The following is a 21,923-nucleotide window of genomic DNA, read 5'->3' as shown; positions in this document are numbered from 1 at the left end:
TGTGTTTGTGAATTTTGTGCGCAGTAGCCGCACATGCATCAACAAAGTAACTCCAAGCATGTGCCTGTGTCCAGGGCCGGATTAAGGTCTGTGGGGGCCCCTGGGCAACAAACATGTGTGGGGCCCTATTAAATGTGGACAAACTAGGGGCATGCACAATGGGGACCTTATGCACAGGCCACAGTAGTGGTGCCGCTTATGCAGTGCCCCCAGTAATGTCAGTGCTCACAGTTGTAGTGTCCTATATGCAGAGCCCAGAGTAGTAGTGCCCCCAGGAGTGGTGCCCCTTATGCAGTGCCTATTCAATACCCCCATTAGTGGTGCCACCTGTAGTCATGTCCCCAGTAGTTATGCCCCCTATTGTAGTGCCCCGAATAGTAATGCCCCCTTTATAAATGCCCCCAGTAGTAGAGCCCTGAATAGTAATGTCCCCTTTATAAATGCCCCCAGTAGTAGAGCCTCGAATAGTAATGCACCCCTAGTAGTAATGCCCCTTGTGGTAGTGCCACCAATAGTAATGCCCCCTATAGTGGAGCCCTCTGTATAAATACCCCCAGTAGTAATGGCCCTGTATTAGTGCCCCCAATAGTAATGCTCCTTCTGTAATAGTGCCCCCTGTAGTAGTGCCCAAGTAGTAAAGCACCGCACCCAAGTAGAGCCCCCAATAGTAATGCCCCCCCTGAGTATTTCTCCCAGTAGTAATGTCCTCCTGAGTATTGCCCCCAGTAGTAATGCCCCCCAAGCATTTACCCCAGTAGTAATGCCCCCCAAGTATTGCCCCCAGTAGTAATGCCCCCCAAGCATTGCCCCAGTAGTAATACCCCCCAAGCATTGCCCCCAGTAGTAATGCCCCCCAAGCATTGCCCCTAGTGGTAATGGCTCCCGAGCATTGCCCCTCATATTAATGTCCAAGTATTGCCCCCTGTATTAATGTCCCCCGAGCTTTGTCCCCAGTAATAATGTCCCCCGCATATTGTAATAAAGCTGCCTGCACACACACACAAAAAAACCAACAACTAATACTTACCTTAAACCCCACTCCCACGTCTGCTGCTGCCGTCCGGTCCGCTCGGCTGCTCCTCTGCACTATGGGAGAGACGTCATGATGTCTCTCCCATAGTGCACACTGCGTGAGCCGGAAGTGGGAGCTCTCGAGTGAGCTCCGACTCCGGCTGCTGCTGAGGGGAGAGAGCTGGGTGCACGCTGGTTACCAGCGGGCGCCCGGTAAATTGACCCTCTCTGCGGCGCCGGGCTGAGGTGGCCCGGAGGAGGCGGAACTGGTTCCGTCTCCTCCGGCGCACGTTAACCTTGTGTGGGGGCCCTTTACGTGTGGGGGCCCAGGGACGACCGCCCCTGTCGCCCCCCCGTTAATCCAGCGCTGCCTGTGTCATAAGTAAAGGACTGGCTGCCTTGACCGTTAAAGGGTGCTGTAACCCCCAAAGTGCACTCCAAACAAAATTATTTTCTGTGTTTGTGAATTGTGGGCCTAATTCAGACCCGCTCGCGAGCGCTGAGCGCTCACAAGCGGGTTGATGTTGCCCAAGTGCGCATGCGCATGACGGAGGCGGCTCCATCGTGCCCATGCGTGAGACCCAAATAACGATGGTCAAGCTGTCGTTATGGGTCTCACACCAAAGGGAGAGTGCTGTCGATGGTGATTGACAGCACGCCCCATTTGGTAGGCATGCCGGGGGCGTGGCTGCCCAGATGGAGGCATTCCCATGGGAACGCCTACCGTCTGGGGCCAGCCCAACTGACATCACTAGTGATGTCAGTGGGAGTGCTTTTGGCTCTGATAGAGCCAAAAACACTCCAGGGCTTGCGGCAGAGAGACCCTACCGCAAGGGTCTCGTCGCAAGCCCGATGGTCATGATGGTCTTGACCATCGCGACCATCATTTTGGCCGCTCGCTATAGCTGTGAGTGGTCACCCACAGCTATGCGAGCGGCCGGGAGGCCGCTCCAAAAAGGAGGAAGGATGGCCCTGATTCAGAGCGAGCGCTCTGTCAGAGCGTCCGGCTCTGAATCAGGGCCTGTGTGCACTGTGGCTGCACGTGCATCAACAAAGTAGTGCCAAGCATGCGCCTGTGTCATAAGTAAAGGGCCAGCTGGCCCCAAAGTGCACTCCAAACAAAATAAAAAATATATTTTCTGTGTTTGTGAATTGTGTGCACTGTGGCTACATGTGCATCAACAAAGGAGCAGCGCCAAGCATGCGCCTGTGTCCCATAAGTCTGTTAAAGGGTGGTGTAACCCCCAAAGTGCACTCCACAAAAAATAAACAATTCTTTTTTTTCTGTGTATGTGCAAAATGTATGCGCAGTAGCCCCACGTGCATCAACTCAGCAGCATCGCCAAGCGTGCGCCTGTGTCATAAGTCAAGGTCCGGTTTGGACATCTGGTCCGGAGTGAAGGACATGCCAACAATTTCTGACATGTCTGCTGTCACTGCATATGATACTGTCAACATTGACAGAATGGTGGAGGATTACATCGGTGACAGCATCCAAGTAGGGATGTCAGACAGTCAGTACATGTACTGGCAGGAACAAGAGGCAATTTGGAGGCCCCTGTATAAACTGGCTCTATTTTACCTGAGTTGCTCCCCCTCCAGTGTGTACTCCGAAAGAGTGTTTAGTGCAGCCAGGAACCCTGTCAGCGAAAGGCGTAGCAGGTTGCTTCCACAAAATGTGGAGAAGATGATGTTCATAAAAAAGAATTATCAACTCTTCCAGGGAGACCAGCCTCCAGAACGTACAGAGGGACCTGTGGTGGTGGATTCCAGTGGGGACGAATTAATACTCTGTGAGGATGAGGATGTACACAACACTGAAGAGGGTGAGGAATCGGTGGATGAGGAGGATGAGGATGACATCTTGCCTCCGTAGAGCCAGTTTGTGCAGGGACAGATTAATTGCTAGCTTGTTTTGTGGGGGCCCAAACGAACCAATCATTTCAGCCACAGTCATGTGGCAGACCCCGGCGCTGAAATGATTGGTTTGTTAAAGTGTGCATGTCCTGTTTATACAACATAAGGGTGGGTGGGAGGGCCCAAGGACAATTCCATCTTGCATTATGTACTGTTTGGGGCCTAGTTTTTCAAACTGCCATCCTGTCTGCCACTGCAGTGTCACTCCTAGATGGGCCACGTGTTTGTGCTGCCCACTCGTGTCGCTTAGCATAGTCATCCAGCTACCTCGATGCAACCTTTTGGACATAAAAACACTATTGTGAGGTGTGAGGTGTTCAGAATAGACTGAAAATGAGTGGAAATTAATGTTATTGATGTTAATAATAGCATAGGAGCAGAAAAACCCACACATTCTGTTATTTTAGCTGTTTTTATGCTTTTTTTGAAAAAAAAATTAAGATCCAAAACACAAAACCCAGAACAAAAACACGGAAGGGTGGTTTTGGCAAAACCAATCCAGATCCAAAACACGAAGAAAGATCCAGATCCAAAACGAAAACACAAAACACGAAAAGTGGCCGGTGCACACCCCTTCTAAGTTCAAACCAGTGTAGCAGACCCATGATTGCATTACCATGAGCTTCATATCACTGCTGCCTCTGAACAGAGGAGCAATACATCTTCATACAGTCAGTCAGTGTGGTTGCACAGTGTTGTCCTTGCAATTGGAGTCTAATTTGAAAACAGTAAGAGTATATACATGTACTTGTGACAGCTCTCTTGGGCCTTGTGAGTGCTGTAATGGATATGAAAGGAGTTAGCAGTCGTGAGTCACTGAAGATGCTGGAAAGGAGAAAGAGAAAGTGGTGTGAGAATGGAGGGAGCACTTTAAAGCACAATGACTGATCAGACAATGTGAGCCATGGCATATAATAATATTACAGGTGCATAGGAGAGAGATGTTTGCTAGTAGAGAGGATAATGTAAAGAAGGAGAGTAGCTAAGAGAAAAAAGGAGAGAGGAGGAGGTTTAATAATGAATAAGGATTGATAAGGTGATAGAACCTCAGCAATCCTTATCTGTCTATTGAGAGGAGTAATCAGGTGTGAGTCCTTATAAAGGGGGACTTACTAGGAGGTAAAACTAATACCACTTTTATACCTTAATTCCAGGCATGACCTGGAGGTCGGAACGGGGTTCCAAACCGGATCGGTGCCATTCACAACGGAGCCGGGTCTGTAGTGACCCGGTTCTTCCGGAATGGAAGTGGACACTTGGAGAATATGTCATCTCCAAGCGCCACTGAAGCCGGCCAATTGGACGGCATGCAGCACGCACCAGGTCATCGTGACCCGGATCGCACCGTTTACACTGCAGGGTTTCACGGGTCATTCCCGTGTTAAACCCTGCAAGTTACCTGGGTTGGATTGCTGAACACTCGACCCGGGAATCCAATCCTACACCAAGGAGCTACCCGGGTTAACCCTGCAATAACCTGGGTTTTAGCTCTGGTGTAAAAGGGGTAAAACTAGCCTGAAAGCTATTAAAGTAAAGAGAGAAAGAATCCTGATATATTAACCTCGGCATCATTGTGCAGATTTATATGAGAGGCTAATGTGTACCGTACCTCATTCTGCTGAATATAAAGTGAGAGAAATAAAACTTACATATTAACATTATCTTCATTGAACAGTGGAAGTAAAAGTTCTCCATTGACTATAAATTGAAGCTTCTATCCAGCTGTTAAATATTATCATTAAGCAAATGACCCAGGTCCAACTTCCATCTCTACAACTACACCAACATTGTCACAATCATGGCTAGTTTTTACCTTTTTAGACTTACCTCTGCCAGCTGCTCCATGGATCTGTGTTTGTAATTCTCCTGGGAGATCTGCTCTGGCTGAATCATGCTGGCTGTGACAACTCTGTATGTGCAGACTGCTCTCCTTCCCACACTGATTAATCACCTGGACTCTGCTCTGTCTGTGAGCATTGCTAGTCTTAATTGGAATCACAGGTGTGGTCCTGATTCTCAAGGGCTGCAGAGATGATTACTCCCTTTGCATGTTGTGCTTTGCTCCACTCAGAATGCCACTGCCAGACCACCTGTCTGTATCCACCAATTGCTGCCAGACTCTAGGTATATAGATCCTCCTCTGATAGCACTCTGTGCTTGAACATCTTGTTACATCCCGTGGTGTACAACTTGTGCTATAGCTGTACCTCTGAGTACCAGTATGTCCCAGGCTCCTGCTGGTTCCTAGACCAGTGTTATCCATAAGCCTGCTGCATTCAGCTATCCACGCTACCAGCCTCTCACCTACAGCTCCCAGGCCGCTCCACGTAGCTACCCAGCTACCAGCATCTACCCACGGCTATCCAGCCGCTCCACATAGCCACCCAGCTACCAGCTTCCACCCACGGCTATCCAGCCGCTCCACGTAGCCACCCAGCTACCTGCGTCTACCCACGGCTATCGAGCCGCTCCACGTAGCCAACCAGCTACCAGCGTCTACCCACGGCTATCCAGCCGCTCCACATAGCTACCCAGCTGCCAGCGTCTACCCATGGCTATCTAGCCGCTCCGCGTAGCCACCCAGCTACCAACGTTTACCCACGGCTTCCCAAGCCACAACTAGTATCTTCCACGCTACCATCCATCTGCAAGCCCATCTACTAGTAACCCAACCAGCTCAGTCAGCCTTCCTGCCGGTCCCAGTCTGGTTCCTCCAAGTCCACTCACCTCACGGCTCATTAGCTGCACCAAGAAACTTCCGTGCAACCATCCATCTGCAAGCTCATCTACTGGTACCCCGACCAGCTCTGTCAGCCTACCTGCCGGTCCCAGTCCGGTCCCTCCAAGTTCCTTCTGGTCTCACTCCAACATTTGAAGTTTCCAGTTCCAGTCACTCATAATCAAAGGCAGTTCTCACTGCTACCCAATTCCTATATTAAAAGAGCTATTCATGATACCCATGGTTCCAGTCCAGCCGGCCTCCAGTGATTCCAGTTCATCACCTGAGACAGGTAACTCACTAGCACCAACTGTGACAAACATTTTATTGTCTAACAGTGATATATATATTTAATTTTTTACAAGTATAAATTACATTAGATTTAAGGTGTGAGCCTGTGAGTACAGTATATAAGGTTGGGTGAATGTGGGGTGATATTATGGGTCTAGTATAAAGTAAGAGAGTGAAGGCATTTATGTGGGTTTGTAACAACATTATTACAATTGTTTTACTAATAGTCTTTGCATATGTGAAAGTGATTATATTGTTCTAGGTGATTCCAGTAGTAGGACTCTTTCATCTGAACTTTTAATTGCAAGCTTGCTGAAGCATATAGTGCTGTTTATATAGTTAATTTAACTAGTTGATTCCTGCATGGTATTGTAAATATGGGAGGGATGTGTTTTTATTTATCTATTAAATAATAAAATCAACCCCAGAGGTTTATTCGTACTTAATTTTTTTCTTTATTATCTGTAATTGGGTAGCTTGAGTGGGTGGGTTTGTTTAATCTAGCATCTTAGATCATAGGCCCTTCCCCATGTGAACAACCTACAGTATCTGCACCATGGTGTAACCATTAATACTCAGGTGAAGGCACAGTAGTAAGTGATAAGGTAACAAACATCAACACAGCTGTTGATCCTCAATAATTACATTGAAAAAGTCTCCCCCCCTCCAAAAAATAACATCAGTGATCTAAGCACAACTGGCACCAGAATATAGAAGACTGAGATGGTCAAACTCTAACAGGAAGTAGGGATGGCCATCAACCATCGATGATTCAAAATCATGAATGGTTTATGACCGAGGTTGACTATTTTTACCATCGATGGCTAAGAGCCAATGGTTCTTAGCCATGGATGATTGAGTGTGAGCCAATGGTTTTTTTTTTTTTCTGATGGGACAGACCTTAGCCCCTCCCCCCGATGCCGCTAAGCCATGCCTCTCTTTTTGATTGGCTATCGGACCGCAATTCTTGCCTGCAGCGGTGGGCATTGAGGGGTGCAAACCACTGATGGGTCACCATCGATGGTCTGTGTACCATCAATGGTATCCACCGATGGACACCCCACCGATGGCCATCCCTAACAGGAAGCTCATAGTGTCCACAAAAAAAATACACCTCCCCAGAGGGAAATACATCTACTTGCTAATAGCACTGGGCTGCTCACAGCACCCTGTAGATGTTTCGGTAATATCATGTAAAAGCCCCAAACAGCATTTTCATATGTGGCTGGTCCCATTATTCTCTGGTTGGTTATTGGTTGAGTATGCTGGTGCTTTCAAACTGGAATCCAAAGCATGCTGTGACCTGTAGTACCATATAGGGAAGTCCTTTCACTAAAATAAATACTCCCTCAATCCCTTGTTCACAACTTTCTTGAATGCCTGATTCCACATTTTTCTTCTTTTCCAGGAAAATCCTAAGGATTAGGGAAACAAATAGCATATCAGGTGACAATGAACTGTCCCTTACAGATGTCTGACGTAAATGACACACCCAAGGGTCTGCCAGAAATGAACCTATCCAGAATGGCTTCACGATAACTGGTTAGAGCATGAAAAATCCACTCAGATTGGCTCTTTGTGACGTTTAATCAATGAGGTTTATTGATACATTATATCAACTTTTCACTTTTTTTGTGGGGAGGAGGGTTTCATGCTTCTTATTTATTTACTGTCTTATTTTTCTGACATACACTATAATCTTCGTACAGACGCATGTCACATACTATTTTGATTTACCTGTAGGGTCTGTGCAAAATACAATAAAAATATACACGGCAATGCGCTAGTTTCACAGCACATGTTTTACATGTCTGTTTGGCATACACTCGTGTCCAACTGTAAATTACCCCCATAGCGTTTATGTACAGATTACAAATGAATATTTAGGTGTTAATATCCCCCCATCTATTTATACAGCCTTGTGCCCCCTCCCATCTGTATATACAGTGTTGTGCCCCCTCCCATCTGTATATACAGCCTTGTGCCCCCTCCCATCTGTATATACAGTGTTGTGCCCCCCTCCCATCTGGATATACAGCCTTGTGCTCCCCTCCCATCTTTAAATACAGCCTAGTGCCCCCCTCCCATCTGTATATACAGCCTTGTGCCCCCCTCCCATCTGCATATACAGCCTTGTGCCCCCCTCCCATCTATATATACATCCTTGTGCTCCCTACCATCTGTATATACAGCCTTGTGCCCCCCTCCCATCTGTATATACAGCCTTGTGCTCCCCTCACATCTGTAAATACAGCCTTGTGCCCCCCTCCCATCTGTATATACAGCCTTGTGCCCCCCTCCCATCAAAATATACAGCCTTGTGCCCCCCTCCCATCAAAATATACAGCCTTGTGCTCCCTACCATCTGTATATACAGCCTTGTGTCCCCTCCCATCTATATATACAGCCTTGTGCCCCCCTCCCATCTGTATATACAGCCTTGTGCCTCCCTCCCATCTATATATACAGCCTTGTGCCCCTCTTCCATCTGTATATACAGCCTTGTTCCCCCCCCTTCTATACATACAGCCTTGTGCCCCCCCATCTATACATACAGCCTTGTGGCCCCTCCCATCTATATATACAGCCTTGTGCTCCCTTCCATCTGTATATACAGCCATGTGCCCCCCTCTCATCTATATATACAGCCTTGTGCCCCCTCCCATCTGTATATACAGCCTTGTGCCCACCTTTCATCTATATATACAGTCTTGTGCCCCCCATCTCTATATACAGTCTTGTGCCCCCCTCCCATCTGTATATACAGTCTAGTGCCCCCCTCCCATCTGTATATACAGTCTTGTGCCCCCCTCCCATCTGTGTGTTTTCTATACTTGTCCATTCCGCACAGTGGATAACTTACCTGGCTTCTTTTGGTCATGGTCCCGAGTTCACACACTTCCCCTTTTTGGCAGCTCAGTAGTACACAATGGCATGGTTGAAAATAGACGCAGATCTCCACCTCTATTCAAAGCCTACCATATTATCGTGACCGCACTACCCCTATATATTCACTTGTGAAAGCAGTCATCATCATCACTAGCGCGCACTTGCTCCACCCCAATCCATGTTGCAAAAGAGCCGTCTGAAGCAAGTGGTAACTCGGTGTATACTCACCTGTGTATAGCCCACAGCGTGCCCATGGCTTACTGATCCTACCCAGTTACAACCATTTGACCACAAGTGGAGTTCTGACCAACGTGTGTGAGCTCCTGAATAGCCCGCACATCTGCAGAGATGTATACTTATGCATCGGACAGCCACGGCAAAACTGCACAAGTGGCTGCTTTGGATACAAATCTGAATGAGGCCCACTGTGTTTAACCTTTACAGTCCTGGGCTTTCATCAAGGTAATCTAGGTAATGGCGCATGTACACGGTCCAACTTAGCAGGACGATATGACCGATAACGATATGATGATATGAACGATAACGATATCCAAGCCCCGGAGCGAGCGAGAAATCACTCGCTCCGGGGCTCACAACAAAACAGGGCAGCTGTCGATGTTGCCCCATTTTGTAGGCGGGGAGGGGAGGTGGCTGGCCAAACAGAGATGTTCCAGAAGGAACGCCTGCCATTTGAGGGCCGCCTTACTGACATCACTCGTGATGTCAGTAGTTGAGCTTTCTGCTCTATTAGAGCCAGAAGCTCACTGGGGCTTGCGAAAACGAGACCCTACCACAAGGGTCTCATCGCAAGCCCGATGGTCGCGATGGTCGCGACCATCGTGACCATCACCTGGCCGCTCGCAAAAGCTGTGGGTGGTCACCCACACCTATGCAAGCGGCCAGGAGGCCGTTTTTTTTTAAAAAAAGCGGCCGCCCTGATTCAGAGCGAGCGCCCACTTTTTGCGAGCGGTTCTGAATCAGGCCCATAGTTCATGATCGTTGATGAAATCGTTCAACGATATTGTTCATTTTAAAGTAGAAACAATATCGATGATTGAGCAAATTGGACCATGTGTATGCACCATAAGTGTCCATGGCCAGTTGTGAGTTTGCATCATGATACATTCCACTACAATATATAAATATAAAATAAATTATATGTATTTCATCTGGCTATTCTTTATGCCCACTAGGTTGCTTTGCATCACTTAATCATTCCGTGCACTTATGCACAGAGCCAATGATCATAAAGGCAGATGGATATTTTAATATACAGGAATTGCTTTGGCTCCCTGCCCATCCCGCATACCCTTGCAGCGAGAGCCGGCCAGCAGCACAGTGATAACGCAGATCGAAGAACGTCATTTAAACTAAAAGGTGAAATAAAACAATCTGGTCACTGCTTGTGATACTGATTATTGTCTATTCATTGGACATTTATTAAAAAAAAAGGGTGCATAAGGCATCCCAAATGTCTTTATTCCTATTTCTTTCCTTAGTGATGCACATATTATAATCAGTACTGCAGGCAGCAGTGAGAGGTCATGTCTGACGCCTCCATATAAGTGATAGGAGACAAATCAGCAAATATCCTGACTTACTATACTGCAGTGACTTTGATTATGAGATGAAAAAATAATGTAACAGGCGCCAGTGAATTAACAGTAGTAGACATTTATACTGTAAGTATTGCACTTTACTGTAGCTATAACAACCATTGGTCTAAGGGTCTGATTCAGCATGGATCGCAACTGCTAATACAAACACAATCGGTCGATTGTTGCATACTGCACATGCGTATGGATCGCAGAGCACAAACCGGCCACTGTGACTCGCAGTGACTACGCAGACCCATCGCAGAGCGATTGACAGGAAGTACCGTTTGAGGATGGTGAAAAGTGGGGGGGTCGGCGAAAGCAGGCGTGCCAGTGCGTTTGAATGCTGTTGCAGGGGCGTGCATAAATTATCCACTGCGATATGCCATACGCAGCCTGAGGTCTCATAGCGTGCGTGTTCTGACCTTGTGCAAGTGGGCGTAAGGCTGCGATGGTACTCGATTGCACCCATGGTTTCACAGTCTTGCTAAACAATATGGATGTGTGTAAGGTAAAAAAAGTGGGCGTCCTTAGGTAATACCCCAAAGTGTGTTTGAGCATCTATTGATGAGTAATTTCTCCCCATTGTAGTTGTACCTGTTTCTTCTAGTTTTCCACCCCACAGCAGAGAGGCAGGTGGTTCCCAAATAACAACACAATAAATGACACAATAAATAAAACAGTGTTCACTTTACTAAGTTGGAACTCTGGGTCTCCGTAAGGACACATTTAGCAACAACACTTAAATATACAGTATATCACAATATATAGCACAATATAATATATTTATGCAATACTTTACATTTATATCACATCACCAATTCTCAGGAATTACTACTTCCAGTTACTAAGTTGACAATATATGGCAATGTACCAACACAAAATAATTATAACTCTCTATCAAAAGAATGTCCCCTGGCCAGTTTTAAACATTGGTGCACATATATGGGAAATCTGCTACCCGGGTTATGTGGACTCCTTTGTAATTATGTTCTGGTGAGTATGGGTGACATTAGGGATTGTCCTCCTGTGATAGTCTGGTAATGCAGATGTCATTATACATCGCAGGACCATGATAGGCATATTTGTGAAATACAACATTTTGGATTTCAGCGATCCTGCAGTGCCGGATTGCAGGATCGCAACATCGCGGCAATCCATCACTGATGTATGGGGGCCTTAACACCTTATATGTAAATAGCACTCAAATTAATCTTCAAACATGAGCCAACATAAAGGTAACTGTCGCTATTCGCTAGGTTGTTGTGACCTTAAAGTGCACTAGCTCCTTCCCCCAACACACATACACACAGACAGATACACACACACACACTCAGGCACACACACATACACTTACAATAAGTAAATACCCGTATTCAATACCCGTAGTCAATAAGTAAATGCCTTTCTTTTTACATGTATCTTTAAATATGGTTATATGTTTAATAGGCAAGATATCATGTATTATAAATAGTAGCACCTTTTCTGACTGTGGGCCTGATTCAGTAAGGATTGCAGTTGCCTATACGCACGCAATCAGCCGATTATTTTGCACTGCGCATGCGTATGCATCAAAGAGCGCGTGCATGAACCAGAAGCTGCGATCAGAAGTGCAATCACAGTGACCACACAGACTCATGGCAGAGTGATTGACAGGAAGTACCGTTTGGGGGTGGTGATGGGGGTGTGGTCGGGTGAACGCAGGCGTGCCATAGAGTTGAGACGGCGTTGCTGGGGCGTGCATAAATAATCCACTGTGATGCCATATGCAGCCTGAGGCCTCATAGCCTGTGCTGAAGTAAGGAATTCCTGAGTGAGTTCTGACCTGCCTTATCTGTGCATATGGGTCCGATGTTACTCGATGTTACCGATTGTTTTGCTATGATGCCAAGATGGATGTGAGTAAGGGGAAGTGAGCGTCCTTATGTCAGGCTGCGATGGCAATGCGAATGCAAACATTTACATACTGATATTAGCAAATGCATTGCATGCGTATAAGCATTATAGTGATCCTTGCTGAACCAGGCCCTATATTAACTACAATATAAAATATTCCCTTAATAGTCCTTTTTACTTTGTTGGTGCACTTTTACCTTAAGATACATATATTCACATATATTTGTTAAAAACAAGGGCTTGGTATAGTTTTTTTAAGACAGTAAAGACTAGGGCCCTGATTCAGACCCGCTCGCAGCCGCTGGCTGGGTCTGTCCGCGTTTTAGTCTCCAGGCCGCTCGCAAAGCTGTGGCTGACCACCCACAGCTTGTGCAAGCGGGTTGGAGAACGTAGCGGTTATCGCGTCCATCGGGCTTGCGACAAGACCCTGGGGTAGGGTCTAGCTTCTGCAAGCCCGAGTGGACTCCCTGCTCTAATAGAGCAGGAAGTCCACTACTGACATCACTAGTGTTGTCAGTAAACGCTCCTACAAATGCCAGGCGTTCCTAAGGAAATGCCTGCATTTGTCCAGCCACCCCCCCCCCCACCCGCCCACAAAACATGGCGAGCTGTCATTCAAAATCGACAGTCGCCCCGTCTTGTTGCAAGCCCCAGAGCGACTGAACTTCAGTCGCTCTGTGAGAATCGCTCATGCGCATGCCGGATGTGGCGCGTGCACAGGGCTATCATATCGAGCCACTTGTAAGTGCTCTGCGCTTGCGAGCAGCTCTGAATCGGGCCCTAGATGTACTAAGCCTTGGAGAGAGATAAAGTATGAACCGTATCAGCTCCTAACTGTCATCTTACAGGCTGTGCTTGAAAAATGACAGGAGCTGATTGGCTGGTACTTTATCTCTCTCCACTTTATCTCTCTCCAAGGCTTAGTACAGTACATCTCTCCCCATTAGTCTGTTTTGCTGGTTCTCTGATACTTAACTAGGTAAATTATAATAGAACAATTATAGCTGTTGTTCATCTCTGCTGGTCGCAATCCTTGTTTTATTTATTGTAGAATAATAGTCTGTGGAAGACGTTTGTGGAGCCCTAAGGTATTTGGTAAGAGTCTCTGTGCTGAATAAATGGGGAGTATCTTTAGAGGTAATAATGTCCCCTTAGTAAAATAATCACTGATGCTGACTGATGGTGCAGAATTGCAGTAAACATGACTTTCCTGCCTGGGGAATATATTTCTCAAACTTGTAGATTCCACAGGACAATCACACAGACAGTATGCAGTCGGGAAGCCGGCAGGCCTAATCCCGACAGCCTGCTTCCCGACTGTAATATCCCGGCAAGGGTCTAAAGGCAGGCGTCGATATGCCGACGCCTGTCATTAGACATACGCCGGGAGCCCGATGCCAGCATCCCGATCGAAGGGACTCTGGGCTCCAAAAGCGCGGATAGCCGTGGGGGGGGGGTTAGGTTTAGGGTTCCCAGGGGGGACTTGGGGTTAGGCACCCCCTCGGGACGTTAGGTTTAAGCTAGGGGAAGGGGGTGTTAGTGTTAGGCGCCCCAGGGGGGAGTTAGCGTTAGACACCCCCCCCGGGGGCCTTAGGTTTAGGTGGCGGGGAAGGGGGGGTTAGGTTTAGGCACTTAGAGGGGGGATTAGGGTTAGGCACTGGGGGGGAAGGTTAGGGTTAGGCACTCCTAAAGGAGGGTTAGAGTTAGGGGGTAGAAATAGGTTAGTCATTACTTACCTTTGACGATCGGGATTTCCTCCTCTGCCGGGATTTCGCTGTCGGGATTCCAACCGCCGGGCATGAGTCCGGCGGTAAATCATACCGATTCCACACAGACACATACTGTATCTAATCTCCAGCAGGAATTTAGCAGGGGTAAGAATAGACCAGTAAGAATGTAATAAGGGGGGCTGAGCTGCCTCCTCTGACAACAAACCTGCTCCTGTAGCCTCCCGGTTTCTATACCAGCACTGATCTATTGGCACCTCACTCTATATTCATCTCTGGGGCTGTTGTTAGAGGTTGGAAGTGTTTTCCCATTTGAGCCAGCCATCCTCTTTGAGTTTGCTGGTTCCCCTCTGGGTCCGTTGCTGTTCCTCACAGTTGACCAGGCGTCCATGTCACTAGGAAATCTCTTCCATAATAAGTTGATCCCCTTTGTGTCATCAGCTACGTATCCTCCCTAACCACCTCTCTCTCTCTCTTGGCAGTTATCGGCCTCACAATGTCCTCTACATTGAGGCAGCCAGGAACACTCTACCCCAGACGCTGCTCCTCACTCTCTTCCAAGAGCACCGGCTTCATCTCTCGTAACAGGTTCCTCCCCACTCCCTAGCAGTCCATAAACTCCTGCTATTATACCCTTACTTACTTGCCAGGGCTCTTTCTCCCGCGTAGGCACGTGAGGCTTTGGAAATTTCTGGCACATTCTGGGTATTATCAGAGTATTGTTAGGTGTATGGGGAGCAGGATACTGCTGGGCCAATAACCTATTAGCCGAACTGTGTATCAGTGTAGTGTGCCGCAGTGGTGCTGGATGTAGTAGTCCCCCAGACAATTTACTCAACAGGAGGGAATACACTTGGTCATACTATATATGATGTTGAGCGAGTTGCGCAGTTGTTCAGTGCTGATGGCGGTTAGGCCTCACATGGTACAGCTTAATCAGTTCTTAGGTTTATTGAACTAGGTAGAACAACCAGTAGCTGAAGACACAGGGATATGACTGGTAGAACTGTAGCATATAGAAGTGGCCTAGAGCTCTAGGGTATTGTTGGGCGTTGTAGTGCGTCTGGCGTCTGAGAGGAAAATGCACCAGTGGATGTTAGTAATATGCGCACTCACTATAGCGATGGTGATACAGTGCACTTGCAGTGTTTGTTTAGGTTCTGCATGGCTAGTATGGCCCGTATTCAATTAGAGGCCAAAAGCCGTGATTGGCAAAAAGTTTTGCGCAGCATTCGCCTGTTTTCGAAGTATCGCCGTATTCAATTACAGGACGTTTCCATAGGCAAAAACAGGTGAAAAAGTTTGTCCACCAAAAGGTAGGAGAAAAAAAGTGCAAAATCCATATTTTGGGGTACAAATGTGGGGACTTAGGACCTGATTCAGACTTGGGAATAGAGTGAGATATCTCTCTCAAATGATCATCTTGGTGACACCATGCTGCACTGGAGGAGGGGCAGATTTAAAATGTGCAGAGAGATTTAGATTTGGGAACAGTGGCCCTCATTCAGAGCCACTCGCTAGCGGCAGTACGCTCGTTCCGAGCGATGTTCGCCCATCTGCGCATGCGTACGGTTTTTAGTACGCATGCGCGAACCAGTCAGTGCGGCCGAAAATCGTTGGTACGCAATATAGCGAGGGCCTGCTATTTTGAGTGACAGAATGAGGCGTATGTGGGTGGTAACAGGGGAAGGTGCTTGAAAACGGGGAGTGGAGATCCGAACGCAGGTGTGCTTAAAGGTCAAAACGGGCGTTTTAAGGGAGTGCATAATTAATACAGCAGCGTCATTGACCACGTCACTTGGTTTTTTTTAACTCAGAACTGCTCGCAAAATAGCGGTTGAAAACACCAACCACAAGAATAGCGAGCAGTTCATACGCTGTACGATGTACTCGATTAATCTAATAAATAGCGGACATGACGTATGGTGCGTGCGGCCAGGGGGCGTTTTTATCAAATAAACGAGCGTATGTTTTGCTCGCTCGTTCAGACTTAGAGGTGGGAACAGACTGCAATTTGCGAACGGATCATTTGAATAGCCACCCCTTGTTTTTGAACGAACGACCACAAATAGCGAACGGCTCTGAATCAGGCCCAGTGTTTCCAAACTGACATTGTAAAGTAATAATAAAGCTGTGCAGTATTTGTGGGCTGCATGCAAAAACAGCCAGTATTTACCCCACATGTAAAAAAAAAATATGTATTTACACCCCTGGCATTTCAACATGGTTTGTTCAGGTTCACAGTTGAAAGAGATATCTCACTCTATTCCCAAGTCTGAATCAGGCCCTTAGTTCAGAACCCTTTGGACACCCCCTAATGACTAATTAGGCAAAAAATAAAAAAAATAATCTTTATTCATCCCAAAAAAGACATGTAATTTTTGCGGCGAAAATGTAAAAAAGTGTTGGAAAATGGGGCTTAGGTACTGGGACAGATATTTTGGGGTGCTGTATGCATAGGACAGGTGTTTAGGATTGCAGGAGGCTGCAGCAGGTGTATTTTTAACATTTATTTTTTCTGCACTTTACAAACTCCAAAATATACTAGTATCCATTTACATGTACCCCCAATTTAATTACAGCAATTATTTTTCATAAAAGACTTGCCTAAAATAATTTTTCCACACTTAAGCAAATATGCATATATCAGCCCTTTGACTCAAAATAAGATCCCTAATTACTTTAATTAAGGCTAATAACTGACCTTTGCGCCAGTTCCGCTATTCGCTGCATTCGCCCATATGCGTTTTCACCTGTTTTACAGTTGAATAGGGCAAAAAGCTGGTGCGCACATTGACTAAGCAGGCGAAAACTTTGCCTAAAACATACGAATGAGGCAAAAACATATAGCCGACTTGGCTTTTCGCGGCTTATTGAATCTGAGCCTATGTTGGAGAGGTCTTGGGGTACATTTTATAATGATCGTGTCTATCTGAGTATTAAACACGCTGGGCATCACATTGACATGAGTGAAATTTTCTCAAACAAACTCCCAAAAGTACTAAGAATCGTGTTTGACTGAATCATGTTTTCTCGTGGTTTATGGAATTGTGTTTGCCAATGTGTGAGTTCAGTTGTATTTAGACTGAAATTAATAGAATTGCCTGTGACCTGTATGCTTAGCAGAAGGACTGCACAGATCAGTGTGACACCACTTGGGGGTAAATGTTCAAAACTCCTGGCGGAGATTTTGGGGGTCATTCAGACCCACTCGCGAGCGGCAGTACGCTCGCAAGTGGGTTGATGTTCCCCACTGCGAATGCGCACGACGGTGGGAGCTCCGTCGTGCGCATGCGCGAGACCCGGGGAGCGACGGGCTTTCCATCGCTCCGGGTCTCGCACCAAAGGGGGCGTGCTGTCGATGTTGATTGACAGCACGCCCCCTTTGGCGGGCGTGCCGGCCAGACGGAGGCGTTCCCATGGGAACGCCTACCGTCTGAAGCCGGCCCCACTGACATCACTAGTGATGTCAGTGGGAGTGATTTTGGCTCTGATAGAGCGTCCGGCTCTGAATCAGGCCCTTTGTCCATTGAATAAAGGGCTTGATTGGTGATGACTGGAAGGAATAAAATCATCTGGTTCTGCCCTGGGCTTAGGACTCTAGCAAGTCTGGCGATGTCACCACTGTATAACAATGGGACTGCATTAGTCTAATGTAAGATTGAAAGTGCACCACTTGTTTCCTAGTATCTCTGCCACAGGTGACTTCCAAGGGTGGGGGCTAGCAGGAATTTACGTGTAACCAGGATCCTTTTCGTTCCAGGGAGTACAAAGTTAAGTTGAACATATTTAAGAACCTGGCCTCCCACTTTATGTATCAATATTCCAGGAGTCCTTAGTCCTATTGATTGTGATCCCAGACTCTGGTGTGATAACTTTCAGGGACTGGGATTGTCACAATGCTGCTTTAGCACATACTTATTGCAGAGACTTTAGTTAAGCAGACAGGGCCAGTAACAAGGTTAGGAAGTTGGTTCCTGATTTTTTTTCTCTGTTGTGTAGAGGTTAAAGACTGGTGAGCACATATGTGGGGGCACCTAGGGCCTGCTTCTGAGTTGGATTTAAAGCAAAAAAGAGAGAGTAAATGTGCACCAGGACAAACCAGAAGAAGGCTTTGATGGTGGCAGGGAGAGGCAGAGGGCAACTGGGGAGAGAATGGTGTCTGGGGAGGCAGAGGGTGACAGTAAAAGGCAGTGGGTTACAGGGAGGTTAGTGGTTGACTGGGAAGGCAGAGGGTGATAAGGGGAGGCAGAGGGTGACATTGAAAGGCAGAGGGTAACAGATGGAGTCCGTGGGTATCAGGGGAGGCGGTGGATGACAGGTAGAGTGGCAGTGGGTGACAGGTAGAGGCAGTGGGTGACAGGGAGAGGCAGTTGATGACAGGGAGAGGAAGATGGTAACAGGGAGAAGCATAGAGTGACATTGGAGGCAGTGGGTGACAGGGAGGCAGTGGGTGACGGGAAGTGCCAGTGGGTGACAGGAAGAACAATGGGTGACAGGGGAAGCAGTGGATGACTAGAGGGAGCCAGTGGGTGACCAGGGACACCAAGAGGGGGAGAGCTGGTACTACTTACACGGACCTTGGTCAGTTTGAGAGGCCCGGTGGGAGACCTTGGTCAGCAATCCCCACCTGAAAAATTCTCCTCTCTGCCTACCACTGCAGTGGCTGTGTCTGTATAGAAGAGCAGCCACAGATTGGGGACTGAGAGAGAGGAGACTGCTGCCACTGAGCAGAAGCAGTCTCCTCTCTTTCACTGCCTGATGTGGCACTGCGGCTGCACTGCTATACAGGTGCGGCTGAAGAGGCAGTGGACAGAGAGGAGAATTGTTATAGGTTGGCCCCTGGGCTGTCCCTCCCCACTGGAGAAGCCCCTGTGCCTAGCATTAAACAGATTTTTGGTGATAGTGTGTGGCCACGCCTCCCAAATTGTGCCACGCTGCCCAAAATGGGGCCCGTTGGAGCTCTTGACGGCCCTGTGAGTGAGAGAAACAGTGGGTGACAAGAGAGGCAGAGTGTTTTTAATTAGTCTGTGTTTATTTAATGTGTGCCATCTGTCTCCTTTTATATTTAATTAATGTGTGCCATCTGTCCCCTTTTATATTTAATTAATGTGTGCTTTAGTTAATCTGCCACATACCCCCTTACATTTTTAGTTAAGTTGTGCCCCCTGCCATCCTCCCATATTTAATTACATTGAGCCACCTGCCACCCCTTATATATTTAACTTGTGCCCCCTATCCCCCATTTTATATTTATTGAAGTTGTGACAGCCCCATTCACTTACTTTACGTCTTCTTCAAGTTGTCGCTGCGGGTCTGGAGCCAGACTGTCACATTCATTGGTGCTGTGAGTGGTGGAGGATAGATAGGGACAGCTAGCTCAAATTTAATGTATGGCAATTTTTTTTCATGAAAAAAGACTGTCTGGGTGGCCTGAGGCAGTGGCAAGATAGACAAGGGGAAGGAGCAAGGAGCCGGTGGGCTGTGTCGAGGCACTCTAGTGACTGTGCCCCGAGCTGGCCTGCCCACCGGCACAGCAAGGCACAGCATGGCACTCGCAACCCCACGCTGAGATGGTCCCAATCCACAGTTTGAGAGTCACTGCAATATGCAATTAGCATAATTATTTATAAAAGACAAAGGGAAGAGGGCTTTGCTCGTGCAAGCTTACAATCTATACAGTGGGTTCATTGTTGATTCCTTTCTTCATATAAATAATGGGAAGGGGGAAGGAGGAAGGGGCACAATTAGCACTGGCCAGAGCAGTAACTAGACTTTTTGGTGCCCTGTGCCAGAGAGAGCATTGGCGCCCCCCCCATTTTTTAAATAGAGACATAAGATAGTGCACCTGAGAGATGGCCATGGCCTCATGGGGAAGGGCCATGGAGGAGATAGGGGAGGCCAGGAGATGCTGGGGATAAATAAGGACATAAGATAGTGCACCTGAGAGAGGGCCATGGCCTCATGAGGAAGGTCCTGGGAAGAGATAGGGGGGGCCAGGAGATGCTGGGGATAAATAGAGACATAGGGCCTGATTCAGACCCACTCGCGAGCGGCTGTCCGCTCGCAAGTGGGTCGATGTTATGCACTGAGCATGAGCACGACGGAGGGAGCTCCATCGTGCGCATGCGCCAGACGCGACGAGCAAAGGAAAGTCCTTCGCTCGTTGTGTCCGATCAAAGGGGGCGTGCTGTCAATGTTGATTGACAGCACGCCCCCTTTGGTGGGCATGCCGGGGGCGTGCCTCCCTGACGGGGGCGTTCCCACGGGAACGCCTCCCGTCAGAAGCCGGCCCACTGACATCACTAGTGATGTCAGTGGGAGTGATTTTGGCTCTGATAGAGCCAAAATCACTCCGGAGCTTGCGGTTGAAAACCTCAACCGCAGGCTCCGGCTCGCAATTTCGATGGTCGCGATGGTCTCGACCATCGCGGCCATCAAAAAGCACGCTCGTATAGCCTGTGGGTGGTGACCCACAGCTATACGAGCGTCCAGGAGGACGCTCCATGAAAATGGAGCCCGGCCCTCATTCAGAGCGTGCGCTCTGCTCAGAGCATACGGCTCTGAATGAGGGCCATAATACAGTGCACCTGAGAGAGGGCCATGGCCTCATGGGGAAGGGCCAGGGAAGAGATAGGGGAGGCCAGGAGATGCTGGGGATAAATAGGGACATAATATAGTGCACCTGAGAGAGGGCCATGGCCTCATGGGGAAGGGTCAGGGAAGAGATAGGAGAGGCCAGGAGATGCTGGGGATAAATAGGGACATAATATAGTGCGCCTGAGAGAGGGCCATGACCTCATGGGGAAGGGCCAGGGAAGAGATAGGGGCCAGGAGATGCTGGGGATAAATAGGGACATAAGATAGTGCACCTGATAAAGGGCCATGGCCTCATGGGGAAGGGCCAGGGAAGAGATAGGGGAGGCCAGGAGATGCTGGGGATAAATAGAGACATAATACAGTGCACCTGATAAAGGGCCATGGCCTCACGGGGAAGGGCCAGGGAAGAGATAGGGGAGGCCAGGAGATGCTGGGGATAAATAGGGACATAATATAGTGCACCTGAGAGAGGGCCATGGCCTCATGGGGAAGGGCCAGGGAAGAGATAGGGGAGGCCAGGAGATGCTGGGGATAAATAGAGACATAATACAGTGCACCTGATAAAGGGCCATGGCCTCACGGGGAAGGGCCAGGGAAGAGATAGGGGAGGCCAGGAGATACTGGGGATAAATAGGGACATAATATAGTGCACCTGAGAGAGGGCCATGACCTCATGGGGAAGGGCCAGGGAAGAGATAGGGGAGGCCAGGAGATGCTGGGGATAAATAGGGACATAATATAGTGCACCTGAGAGAGGGCCATGGCCTCATGGGGAAGGGCCAGGGAAGAGATAGGGGAGGCCAGGAGATGCTGGGGATAAATAGGGACATAATATAGTGCACCTGAGAGAGGGCCATGGCCTCATGGGGAAGGGCCAGGGAAGAGATAGGGGAGGCCAGGAGATGCTGGGGATAAATAGGGACATAATATAGTGCACCTGAGAGAGGGCCATGGCCTCATGGGGAAGGGCCAGGGAAGAGATAGGGGAGGCCAGGAGATGCTGGGAATAAATAGGGACATAAGATAATGCACCTGATAAAGGGCCATGGCCTCATGGGGAAGGGCCAGGGAAGAGATAGGGGAGGCCAGGAGATACTGGGGATAAATAGGGACATAATATAGTGCACCTGAGAGAGGGCCATGACCTCATGGGGAAGGGCCAGGGAAGAGATAGGGGAGGCCAGGAGATGCTGGGGATAAATAGGGACATAATATAGTGCACCTGAGAGAGGGCCATGGCCTCATGGGGAAGGGCCAGGGAAGAGATAGGGGAGGCCA

This window comes from Taudactylus pleione, unplaced genomic scaffold (assembly GCF_031769625.1).
Source record: "Taudactylus pleione unplaced genomic scaffold, aTauple2 ptg000360l, whole genome shotgun sequence".
NCBI classification, from domain to species: domain Eukaryota; kingdom Metazoa; phylum Chordata; class Amphibia; order Anura; family Myobatrachidae; genus Taudactylus; species Taudactylus pleione.
The sequence above is the reverse complement of the archived record's forward strand: the minus strand, read 5'-3'. Positions refer to the sequence as shown.